Here is a 12970-nt window from a genome sequence, read left to right on the forward strand (position 1 = left end):
CAATGTCAAGCAAAGAGGCACTGAGTTTGAAGGTAGGCCTTGAAATACATCCACAGGTACACCTCCAATTGACTCAAATGATGTCAAATTAGCCTATCAGAAGCTTCTAACGCCATGACATAATTTTCTGGAATTTTCCAAGCTGTTTAAAGGCACAGTCAACTTAGTGTATGTAAACTTCTGGCCCACTGGAATTGTGATACAGTGAATTATAAGTGAAATAATCTGTCTCTAAACAATTGTTGGAAATGCACAAAGTCGATTGCCACCGACTTGCCCAAACTATAGTTTGTTAACAAGAAATTTGTGGAGTGGTTGAAAAACAAGTTTTAATGACTCCAATCTAGGTGTATGTAAACTTCCGACTTCAACTGTATACAGACCACATATTCCATAGTCACAGGGCTTCACACAGAAGTTGTACATACCGAAGTGTGTGTGTGTGTGTGTGTGTGTGTGTGTGTGTGTGTGTGTGTGTGTGTGTGTGTGTGTGTGTGTGTGTGTGTGTGTGTGTGTGTGTGTGTGTGTGTGTGTGTGTGTGTGTGTAAAAGACAAGGGGCTGCATTTATCAAAGGTGAACACGCACAAAAAAATCCTAAGCCCTTGCGTGCTCCAGTTTTCCTGCAAAGGTTGGTATTTATCATTTTGAACTTGACTTGATGGTAAAGTATGTGTATCTCCACACACACAGGTCCGACCATGTGTACGCACAACTTCTAGTGGATGATCAGTTGTATTGCCAGCAAATATTGTTATTTTGGGGGGAAATGGAAGTGTTTGATGCACAGAAATTATAATAATGGTAGGATAATGAAATCCTTCAAATGTAATTCTAATGATTAAACAGATGCATTTACCATTGGTAAGATGATCACATACCAGCATGTCGTCTAATATGTTTCTTCTCCTTTTATTATAAACTGTAGGTCTGAATCCTGATCATATTGCAGGACATGTCTCATTTCATTATAAACTGTAGGTCTGAATCCTGATCATATTGCAGAACATCTCTCATTTCATTATAAACTGTAGGTCTGAATCCTGATCATATTGCAGGACATCTCTCATTTCATTATAAACTGTAGGTCTGAATCCTGATCATATTGCAGGACATGTCTCATTTCATTATAAACTGTAGGTCTGAATCCTGATCATATTGCAGGACATGTCTCATTTTATTATAAACTGTAGGTCTGAATCCTGATCATATTGCAGAACATCTCTCATTTCATTATAAACTGTAGGTCTGAATCCTGATCATATTGCAGGACATGTCTCATTTCATTATAAACTGTAGGTCTGAATCCTGATCATATTGCAGGACATGTCTCATTTCATTATAAACTGTAGGTCTGAATCCTGATCATATTGCAGGACATGTCTCATTTTATTATAAACTGTAGGTCTGAATCCTGATCATATTGCAGGACATGTCTCATTTTATTATAAACTGTAGGTCTGAATCCTGATCATATTGCAGGACATGTCTCCTTTTCTGACATAACTTGTTTATTCCTGCTAAACAACGAATATTATGCTGCCATTTATCAAATCGCTCATTCAGTACCCAAGCATGCTCAAAAGTAAATACACTGTTAGCCTATTTAAAACCCATTACAGTCTTTAAGCCCTGTCTAAGCTGGAAGAGGGGGAGGGGGGGATTCTACTAAGATATATGGAATTGTTTTAAGAAGGTCATACCAACGATCAATTTGCTATTTGATTCGAATTTAATAAAATAGAAACATTTCAAATAATTATTTGATATAAAAAATATTTACTTTACTTCTATTAGCCCATAGAAACACATTGAATAACAGATAGTCCTTACTGCTATTAGCCCATAGAAACACATTGAATAACAGATAGTCCTTACTGCTATTAGCCCATAGAAACACATTGAATAACAGATAGTCCTTACTGCTATTAGCCCATAGAAACACATTGAATAACAGATAGTCCTTACTGCTATTAGCCCATAGAAACACATTGAATAACAGATAGTCCTTACTGCTATTAGCCCATAGAAACACATTGAATAACAGATTACTGCTATTAGCCCATAGAAACACATTGAATAACAGATAGTCCTTACCGCTATTAGCCCATAGAAACACATTGAATAACAGATAGTCCTTACTGCTATTAGCCCATAGAAACACATTGAATAACAGATTACTGCTATTAGCCCATAGAAACACATTGAATAACAGATTACTGCTATTAGCCCATAGAAACACATTGAATAACAGATAGTCCTTACTGCTACTAGCCCATAGAAACACATTGAATAACAGATTACTGCTATTAGCCCATAGAAACACATTGAATAACAGATAGTCATTACTGCTATTAGCCCATAGAAACACATTGAATAACAGATTACTGCTATCAGCCCATAGAAACACATTGAATAACAGATTACTGCTATTAGCCCATAGAAACACATTGAATAACAGATAGTCCTTACTGCTATTAGCCAATAGAAACACATTGAATAACAGATTACTGCTATTAGCCCATAGAAACACATTGAATAACAGATAGTCCTTACTGCTATTAGCCCATAGAAACACATTGAATAACAGATTACTGCTATTAGCCCATAGAAACACATTGAATAACCGATAGTCCTTACTGCTATTAGCCCATAGAAACACATTGAATAACAGATAGTCCTTACTGCTATTAGCCCATAGAAACACATTGAATAACAGATAGTCCTTACTGCTATTAGCCCATAGAAACACATTGAATAACAGATAGTCCTTACTGCTATTAGCCCATAGAAACACATTGAATAACAGATAGTCCTTACTGCTATTAGCCCATAGAAACACATTGAATAACAGATTACTGCTATTAGCCCATAGAAACACATTGAATAACAGATAGTCCTTACTGCTATTAGCCCATAGAAACACATTGAATAACAGATTCACCACATGGAACAACAGAGTCCCAGAAAAGTGAAGTGTTTGTCCTATATTTGAGGGGTATAAGACAAATCAGGGAACATGTGTTGTTTGTTTTTTACGTGCATTTAACCTCTTTTTGGTTGTCACACAGTCTCCATATTTACTTCCATTCATTTTTTCAACTGGTCCCGGGGAACTTCAGACGAGTCTTGTAAAGCTTGTGGGCGTCCTAGATCATAACAACCTGTACGTGTTCCTGAGAGACTCACCTTTCCATAGTGGGGTCATGTTAGTGTGTCCTAGATCATAACAACCTGTACGTGTTCCTGAGAGACTCATCTTTCCATAGTGGGGTCATGTTAGTGTGTCCTAGATCATAACAACCTGTACGTGTTCCTGAGAGACTCACCTTTCCATAGTGGGGTCATGTTAGTGTGTCCTAGATCATAACAACCTGTACGTGTTCCTGAGAGACTCATCTTTCCATAGTGGGGTCATGTTAGTGTGTCCTAGATCATAACAACCTGTACGTGTTCCTGAGAGACTCACCTTTCCATAGTGGGGTCATGTTAGTGTGTTGTCCAAACGGTTCTGACACTACAGACAGAAGTTGGAAGTTCATCTGTATTGTCTTCAGACCAGTCCCAAAATGCTTGTGGGAGTCGTAGAAGAACGGGGAGCACTACCGGGTTCGTGAGAGTCTCCACTTCCTTCCCATAGAGGGGTCCTTCCCATAGAGGGGTCCTTCCCATAGAGGGGTCCTTCCCATAGAGGGGTCCTTCCCATAGAGGGGTCTTTCCCATAGAGGGGTCCTTCCCATAGAGGGGTCTTTCCCATAGAGGGGTCCTTCCCATAGAGGGGTCTTTCCCATAGAGGGGTCCTTCCCATAGAGGGGTCCTTCCCATAGAGGGGTCCTTCCCATAGAGGGGTCCTTCCCATAGAGGGGTCTTTCCCATAGAGGGGTCCTTCCCATAGAGGGGTCCTTCCCATAGAGGGGTCCTTCCCATAGAGGGGTCCTTCCCATAGAGGGGTCTTTCCCATAGAGGGGTCCTTCCCATAGAGGGGTCCTTCCCATAGAGGGGTCCTTCCCATAGAGGGGTCCTTCCCATAGAGGGGTCCTTCCCATAGAGGGGTCCTTCCCATAGAGGGGTCCTTCCATAGAGGGGTCCTAATAGTCAGTAGGCCAAACCGTTCAGAGGCTACAGATGATTTTGTGAGAAGACCGATTGTCGGGATGTCTCATGATCTGACAAGCACCGCTCTAGCTCTGCCTTCTATACATAGACTTGGCCATAAATGGAACACTAGCCACTTTAATAATGTTTACATATTTTGCATTACTCATCTCATATGTATATACTGTATTCTATTCTACTGTATCTTAGTCTGTGCCGCTCTGACATTGCTCGTCCAAATATTTATATATTCCTAATTCCATTCCATTACTTTAGATTTGTGTGCATTGTGTGTATATGTTGTGTAATTTGTTAGATATTACCGCGCTGTTGGAGCTAGAAACACAAGCATTTCGCTACACCCGCAATAACATCTACTAAACACGTGTAAAATTCGATTTCATTTCATTTGACCTTTCACCGCAGATGCAGAGGTGCGACATCAGCGGATGCCGTGGATTGAGACGCATCCAAAACAAGAATAAAACCCAGATATCTCTGGCGTAAACTGACTGATTTCTATAGGCATCTTAGTATTATGCTAATGACATGGACTCTAGGGGGTCAAAATAATTGACGGTATGGGAATGCTCCAGTATTAGTATTTGACAGGAGCGAGACATCACAGCCACAGCCACATTTCATATCAGAGATCTGTACCAAGGCAGGAGACAGAAACAAAATCATCTATTGACAAACTAAATATTGAACAACAGTGTGTCTTTGGAATGGACGTGTGGGCTGCAGGCAGCACATACTTTAACTTGTTGGAAAGGACAATGAATCTTGCAGAGTGCCTGGTCTAGTGATTGGCACCCACTATAGGCCAGTGGTACATCTGCCACTCTGACAGTGATTGACACCCGCTATAGGCCAGTGGTACATCTGCCACTCTGACAGTGATTGACACCCGCTATAGGCCAGTGGTACATCTGCCACTCTGACAGTGATTGACACCCGCTATAGGCCAGTGGTACATCTGCCACTCTGACAGTGATTGACACCCGCTATAGGCCAGTGGTACATCTGCCACTCTGACAGTGATTGACACCCACTATAGGCCAGTGGTACATCTGCCACTCTGACAGTGATTGACACCCGCTATAGGCCAGTGGTACATCTGCCACTCTGACAGTGATTGACACCCGCTATAGGCCAGTGGTACATCTGCCACTCTGACAGTGATTGACACCCGCTATAGGCCAGTGGTACATCTGCCACTCTGACAGTGATTGGCACCCGCTATAGGCCAGTGGTACATCTGCCACTCTGACAGTGATTGACACCCGCTATAGGCCAGTGGTACATCTGCCACTCTGACAGTGATTGACACCCGCTATAGGCCAGTGGTACATCTGCTACTCTGACAGTGATTGACACCCACTATAGGCCAGTGGTACATCTGCCACTCTGACAGTGATTGACACCCGCTATAGGCCAGTGGTACATCTGCCACTCTGACAGTGATTGACACCCGCTATAGGCCAGTGGTACATCTGCCACTCTGACAGTGATTGACACCCGCTATAGGCCAGTGGTACATCTGCCACTCTGACAGTGATTGACACCCACTATAGGCCAGTGGTAAATCTGCCACTCTGACAGTGATTGACACCCGCTATAGGCCAGTGGTACATCTGCCACTCTGACAGTGATTGACACCGCTATAGGCCAGTGGTACATCTGCCACTCTGACAGTGATTGACACCCGCTATAGGCCAGTGGTACATCTGCCACTCTGACAGTGATTGACACCCGCTATAGGCCAGTGGTACATCTGCCACTCTGACAGTGATTGACACCCGCTATAGGCCAGTGGTACATCTGCCACTCTGACAGTGATTGACACCCGCTATAGGCCAGTGGTACATCTGCCACTCTGACAGTGATTGGCTTATTTCTCTGTTTCCTCTTGCTCCTTGTCTTCCTCTAATGCCTTTGATCCTGTTTCACGGCAGCCAATGAACACATTTCAGTCAGAGTGGGTGTGTCAGCTGGTTGAAGGTGTTACTGCTGGGATGAGGCAGCCAATGAACACATTTCAGTCAGAGTGGGTGTGTCAGCTGGTTGAAGGTGTTACTGCTGGGATGAGGCAGACAGTTAATCAGTAAAATTCACTGTTAATTTCATTGTTCTGTCTTTATGCCATTTTCTATACTTCTGAGTTCCCAGGCCCCCCCTCCCACACACACACACACTGTCATACTACTTGAGACATGATTTGTGGTGAAGTGGTGGGAGGTATGAACTGTAGGAGGGGGGAAAGGGTGTGTGTGTGTGTGTGTGTGTGTGTGTGTGTGTGTGTGTGTGTGTGTGTGTGTGTGTGTGTGTGTGTGTGTGTGTGTGTGTGTGTGTGTGTGTGTGTGTGTGTGTGTGTGTGTGTGTGTGTGTGTGGTGATAACGGTATTTCTGGATGAATCCCAAGTTATTATTGTGTAAATCAGCCTGGCTTTCCAGCCCTCTATAGCCAGGATGTTATAGTTACAAACAGCAGCCAGTACATTACAGGCGTATCCATATAAAAATGACATGAATATGGATAGGAAAGATTGAAGAGGGGAGAGAGAGAAAGAGACGGAGAGAGAGAAAGAGAGAGAGAGAGAGAGAGAGAGAGGAAGGAGAGAGAGGGAAGAAGAGAGAGAGAGAGGAAGAGAAGGAGCGAGAGGGAGAGAGAGAGGAAGAGAAGGAGAGAGAGGGAGAGAGAGAGGGGGAGAAAGGGATGGAGGAGGAGAGGAGAATGGATTCGCACGGTAGCGCAGTATTTACTATCGAAAACCTTTCACCACAATTGGCAGCAGATGGAAATGGCCCACTACACTTCCTGAGTGGTTAAAAGCTACTGGCGAAACGGACCAATCAGGTCTCAGACTCTAACTGTTCTCTAAAATGCCATGGAATCTAAGCTGCACTTTCAGACTAAAACATATATGTCTCAAATGGCACCCTATTCCCTATGGGCCCTGTTCAATAGTAGTGCACTATATATAGGGAATAGGGCTCTGGTCAACACTAGAACACTATATAGGGAATAGGGCTCTGGTCAACATTAGTTCAAACTGAGAAGCAGAGACATCTTCTCAGTTTTAAATCTAATTTCCTGCAATTCTATAACTTTGCCTTGACTTATGACATGTTAATGATATGTGAGTAAGAGTGACTAACAAAACCAATGGGAGCTTCCTGGAGGTCAGGGCCCCTGGGCCCGTCCCTGAATGCCTGGTCGGCAGTCTGCCATAATTACTACACATTTAGATAGTTGGCTTGACTAATTTACCAATCCAAAACTTGTTAGCTGACATGGCTAATTAAGTGACTGACAAAACCAAATGTTGAAATGTCACCTTGTGTATTCACCTATTCTAACTCTCAACAATAAGTTGAGACCCCAACAGGGTCACTTTTAACTGCATCCAGACTGAGTCATTACCTGCAACCAGACTGAGTCATTACCTGGACCCATTCTGAGTCAATACCTGCTCACAGATTGAGTCATTACTTGCATCCAGTCAGTACTGCTCTGGTATAATAATAGTACTGCTCTGGTATAATATAGTACTACTCTGGTATAATATTGTACTGCACTGGTATAATATAGTACTGCTCTGGTATAATATTGTACTGCTCTGGTATAATATAGTACTGCTCTGGTATAATATAGTACTGCTCTGTAATAACAAAGTTCTGCTCTGGTATAATATAGTACTGCTCTGGTTTAATATAGTACTGCTCTGGTATAATATAGTACTGTTCTGGTATAATATTTAACTGCTCTGGTATAATATAGTACTGCTGTGGTATAATATAGTACTGCTCTGGTATAATATAGTACTGCTCTGTAATAACAAAGTTCTGCTCTGGTATAATATAGTACTGCTCTGGTATAACATAGTACTGCTCTGGTATAATAAAGCCTAGTGCCAATCTGGCATAATATTGTACTGCTCTGTTATAATATAGTACTGTTCTGGTATAACATAGTATTGCTCTGGTATGATATAGTACTGCTCTGGTATAACATAGTAATGTTCTGTTATAAAATAGTACTGTTCTGGTATAATAAAGCCTAGTGCTGCTCTGGTATAATATAGTACTGCTCTGGTATATAGTATTACTCTGGTATAACATAGTACTGCTCTGGTATAATATAGTACTGCTCTGGTATAATATAGTACTGCTCTGGTGTAATATAGTACTGCTCTGGTATAATATAGTACTGCTCTGGTATAATATAGTACTGCTCTGGGATAACATAATAATGATCTGGTATAATATGGTACTGCTCTGGTATGGTATAGTACTACTCTGGGATAACATAGTATTGCTCTGTTATTAAATAGTAGTACACTGGTATGATATTGTACTGCTCTGATATAATATAGTACTACTCTGGTTTAATATAGTACTGCTCTGGTATAATATAATTCTGCTCTGGTATAATATAGTACTGCTCTGGTATAATATAGTACTGCTCTGGTATAATATAGTACTACTCTGGTATAATATAGTACTGCACTGGTGTAATATAGTTCTGCTCTGGTATAATATACTACTGCTCTGGTATAACATAATACTACTCTGGTATAATATAGTACTACTCTGGTATAATATAGTACTGCACTGGTGTAATATAGTTCTGCTCTGGTATAATATACTACTGCTCTGGTATAACATAATACTACTCTGGTATAATATAGTACTACTCTGGTATAACAAAGTATTGCTCTGGTATAATAAAGCCATCGTATAACAGGAAACAGAAAACACAAAGAGGAGAAGAGAGGAGAAGGAACCAGCGTGAGGTGGTATTGTCTGGTTCGAGAGAGAGAGCGAGAGAGAGAAAGAGGGATGCAGAGGAGAGGAGAGGAGAGGAGTGGAGAGGAGAGGAGAGGAGAGGAGAGGAGTGCAGAGGAGAGGAGAGGAGAGGAGAAGAGAGGAGAGGAGAGGAGAGGAGAGGAGAGGAGAGGAGAGGAGAGGAGAGGAGGGGAGAGGAGAGGAGTGCAGAGGAGAGGGAGAGGAGAGGAGAGGAGAGGAGAGGAGAGGAGTGCAGAGGAGAGGAGAGGAGAGGAGAGGAGAGGAGAGGAGAGGAGAGGGAGAGGAGAGGAGGGAGAGGAGAGGAGAGGGAGTGCAGAGGAGAGGAGAGGAGAGGAGGCAGAGGAGAGGAGAGGAGAGGAGAGGAGAGGAGAGGAGAGGAGAGGAGAGGACAGGAGAGGACAGGAGAGGAGAGGGTGCCAGCGTGAGGTGATATTGTCTTGGTGTTCAGTAACAAGAAGAACAAAATGACCTGGACAGAAAACAGAGAGAGTTGAGAGGAGAAGAGATGAGAGGTTGTCATTTTTTTTTTGGGGGGGGGTTACTGGAGGACTCACACACTGCACAGCTTGACACCCCCACACACACACACACACACACACACACACACACACACACACACACACACACACACACACACACACACACACACACACACTGCACAGCATGACACACACACACACACACACACACACACACACACACACACACACACACACACACACACACACACACACACACACACACACACACACACACACACACACACCTCTCACAGCACAGCAGCATATCAGACAGCCGAGGCCTCTTTTCTTGTTTCCTGTCTGAGGTGTGTTGTCAGCTAACAGTAGGGGATAGAAGTTGGGAGAATGAATGTGTGTGTGTGTGTGTCATGCTGTGCAGTGTGTGTGTGTGTGTGTGTGTGTGTGTGTGTGTGTGTGTGTGTGTGTGTGTGTGTGTGTGTGTGTGTGTGTGTGTGTGTGTGTGTGTGTGTGTGTGTGTTTGTGTCCTCCACTGAAACCTGTTTAGAAGGGCCTAGTTGTTTTCTTATAGTTCCTCACTGTGCAACTAAAGTGCTCTCTGTCTGTCTGGTAGAATGTGTGTGTGTCCATGGGGGGCCACCTGATTGGTCAGTGAGAGACACTAAAATAGTCCATTTGGCACAACGGATCTACTGATAGTTAGAGAACATTCGATGGACACACACACACACACACACACACACACACACACACACACACACACACACACACACACACACACACACGCGATGGACACACACACACACACACGGATAGACACACACACACACACACACACACACACACACACACACACACACACACACACACACACACACACACACACACACACACACACACACACACACACACACGGATGGACACACACACACACACGGATGGACACACACACACACACACGGATAGACACACACACACACACACACACACACACACACACACACACACACACACACACACAGAAGGTCACACACTGATGGACACACACACACAGATGGACACACAGATGGACACACACACACACACACGGACGGATACACACACACACACGGACGGACACACACACACACGCATGGAAGGTCACACTCTGATAAACACGCACCCACACGGATGGACACACACACACACAAACAACACACAGTTAATAGGTAAAGACATTATTTTACAAACTGATTCAGAACCCCAACCCCCAGTAGTCCTCAGACTAGTTAAATCACTATAGAAACATGGAAACAAGCCTTTCAACACCAGAGTGAGTTTGTGTCAAAGCTTTTGAACAGGAGAGGTGCTTCGGAACAGCTGTGCCTTGATAGAATATAAACAAAACACACACAGATGGGAAAGTTCAAATAAAGGATTTTAAATGGAATTGAATTAATTGATTGAGTTCATTCAAAAGTTTTGATGCTCTTTTCTGACGAAAAATGTCACTGTTCTCCTTTTCACAACGTAAGTAGGCTCCTGTCAGCTCAGGGAATTCGTTCAAGATTCACTTCGAAAGTTGACGTCCGTCACTAAGGGCAACGGCGAGCGCTCTTACCTTCAAGTAGGCTTGGGTTTTGCTTGGGCGTTGTGGACGGGGGAAGGAGGAAGCCCTGGCTCCAACGGGTCACCTGTTCCATCCTGGTGCTCGGCACTGGTTTCAACCCTATCTCATGAACCCTTCATTTAACCCTGGAATGAAATGCAGGAGGAGACACAGCAGGAGGAGACGCAGCAGGAGGAGCGCACCAGGAGGAGACGCAGCAGGAGGAGACGCAGCAGGAGGAGACGCAGCAGGAGGAGACGAGAGGTGGAGACGCCAGGAGGAGACGCACCAGGAGGAGACGAGGAGGAGGAGACGAGCCAGCAGGAGGAGACACAGCAGGATGAGACGCAGCAGGAGGAGACGCACCAGGAGGAGACACAGCAGGAGGAGACGCAGCAGGAGGAGACGCAGCAGGTGGAGACGCACCAGGAGGAGACGCACCAGGAGGAGACGCAGCAGGAGGAGACGCAGCAGGAGGAGACGCAGCAGGAGGAGACGCACCAGGAGGAGACGCACCAGGAGGAGACACAGCAGGAGGAGACACAGCAGGAGGAGTCACAGCAGGAGGAGACGCACCAGGAGGAGACACAGCAGGAGGAGTCACAGCAGGAGGAGACGCAGCAGGAGGAGACACAGGAGGAGGAGACGCAGCAGGAGGAGCAACCCAGGGGTGTCTAATACATCTAGAAATTTGACGTTTGGAGCAACGTGGATAAACGTCAGAATCTGAAGTCTAATTTTTCAAACCATGAGATCTAGTTGGTCAGAGACAGAAACGGACAGATGGAGTGACCGTTGTTCGCACGCACGCACGCACACACACACACACACACACACACGCACGCACGCACGCACGCACGCACGCACGCACGCACACGCACGACACACCCACACACACACACACACACACACACACACACACACACACACACACACACACACACACACACACACACACACGTATCTCAAGGGAAGACTACAAGTCCCAGCTGACACTTCTCTCCTCTCTTATGCCACTAATGGATCGCACATTGCTGTTGCCGTGGAGGTGTTTCCCCCTTTTCCCTTCGAAAGAAACATCCACTTTTTTTCTCTTTTCTCTTTTCTGCACATCCCTCGTCTTTCTCCAGTTCATGCCTCCCTCGCTTTATCTCTTTCTCCAGTTCATCCCTCCCTCGCTTTCTCTCTTTCTCCAGTTCATGCCTCCCTCGCTTTATCTCTTTCTTCATTTCATGTGTTTTCTTCTTCTTGTGTTACGGCTGGGGAAACAAGGAGAGGACAACCACAGAAGACAGAGGAAACAGAAACCAGGTTTGCTGGGGAGAGATAAAGAAGGGGAACAAATGAAAAAAGCTGATAGGCGTGAAAATGGAGCTGTGGCGTGGAGCGGAGAGGAGGAGAGGAAGGAGAGATGAGAAGAGATGTGGATGGGGGGTGGAGAGGCGTGAACTCAAGGTGGCGTGAACGAGGGATCGGTTTCACCTGGAGCAGGTAGAGAGAGAGAGATGGATGGAGATAGAGGGAGAGAAGTTGCTGAGCGAGCAGTGCTGTTGAACGACAGAACAGAGGAAAGAAATGAAGAACAGTCGTAGATTTATGGAGACGTGAAGAGGACATGAGGTGCCTGTCTGTCGCTCTGTTGTGTGTTGTGTGTGTGTGTGTGTGTGTGTGTGTGTGTGTGTGTGTGTGTGTGTGTGTGTGTGTGTGTGTGTGTGAAACCAAAAAGAAACATTTAGGTAGTTTAAAGGATCCCAGTCCTATTCTTTGTCAGCCTAATACATATATGATGATCCTATCATCTCTGACAATGAAGAGAGAGATTACAATTCCTGACAGCTCCATCCCATTACCAGGTATGATCTTTCTGTGATGGACAGATCATACAGAGAGAGAAAGTAACGCCCTCGTTTCACCTTCAATCATCCTTCTCTCCCTCCCTCTTTCTTTCCCCTCAGGCAGATATCTAACATCACTCCAGGCCTCCCTGAATCCTAACCT

The sequence above is a fragment of the Salmo salar genome, chromosome ssa04 (genome assembly GCF_905237065.1).
Source record: "Salmo salar chromosome ssa04, Ssal_v3.1, whole genome shotgun sequence".
NCBI lineage: Eukaryota > Metazoa > Chordata > Actinopteri > Salmoniformes > Salmonidae > Salmo > Salmo salar.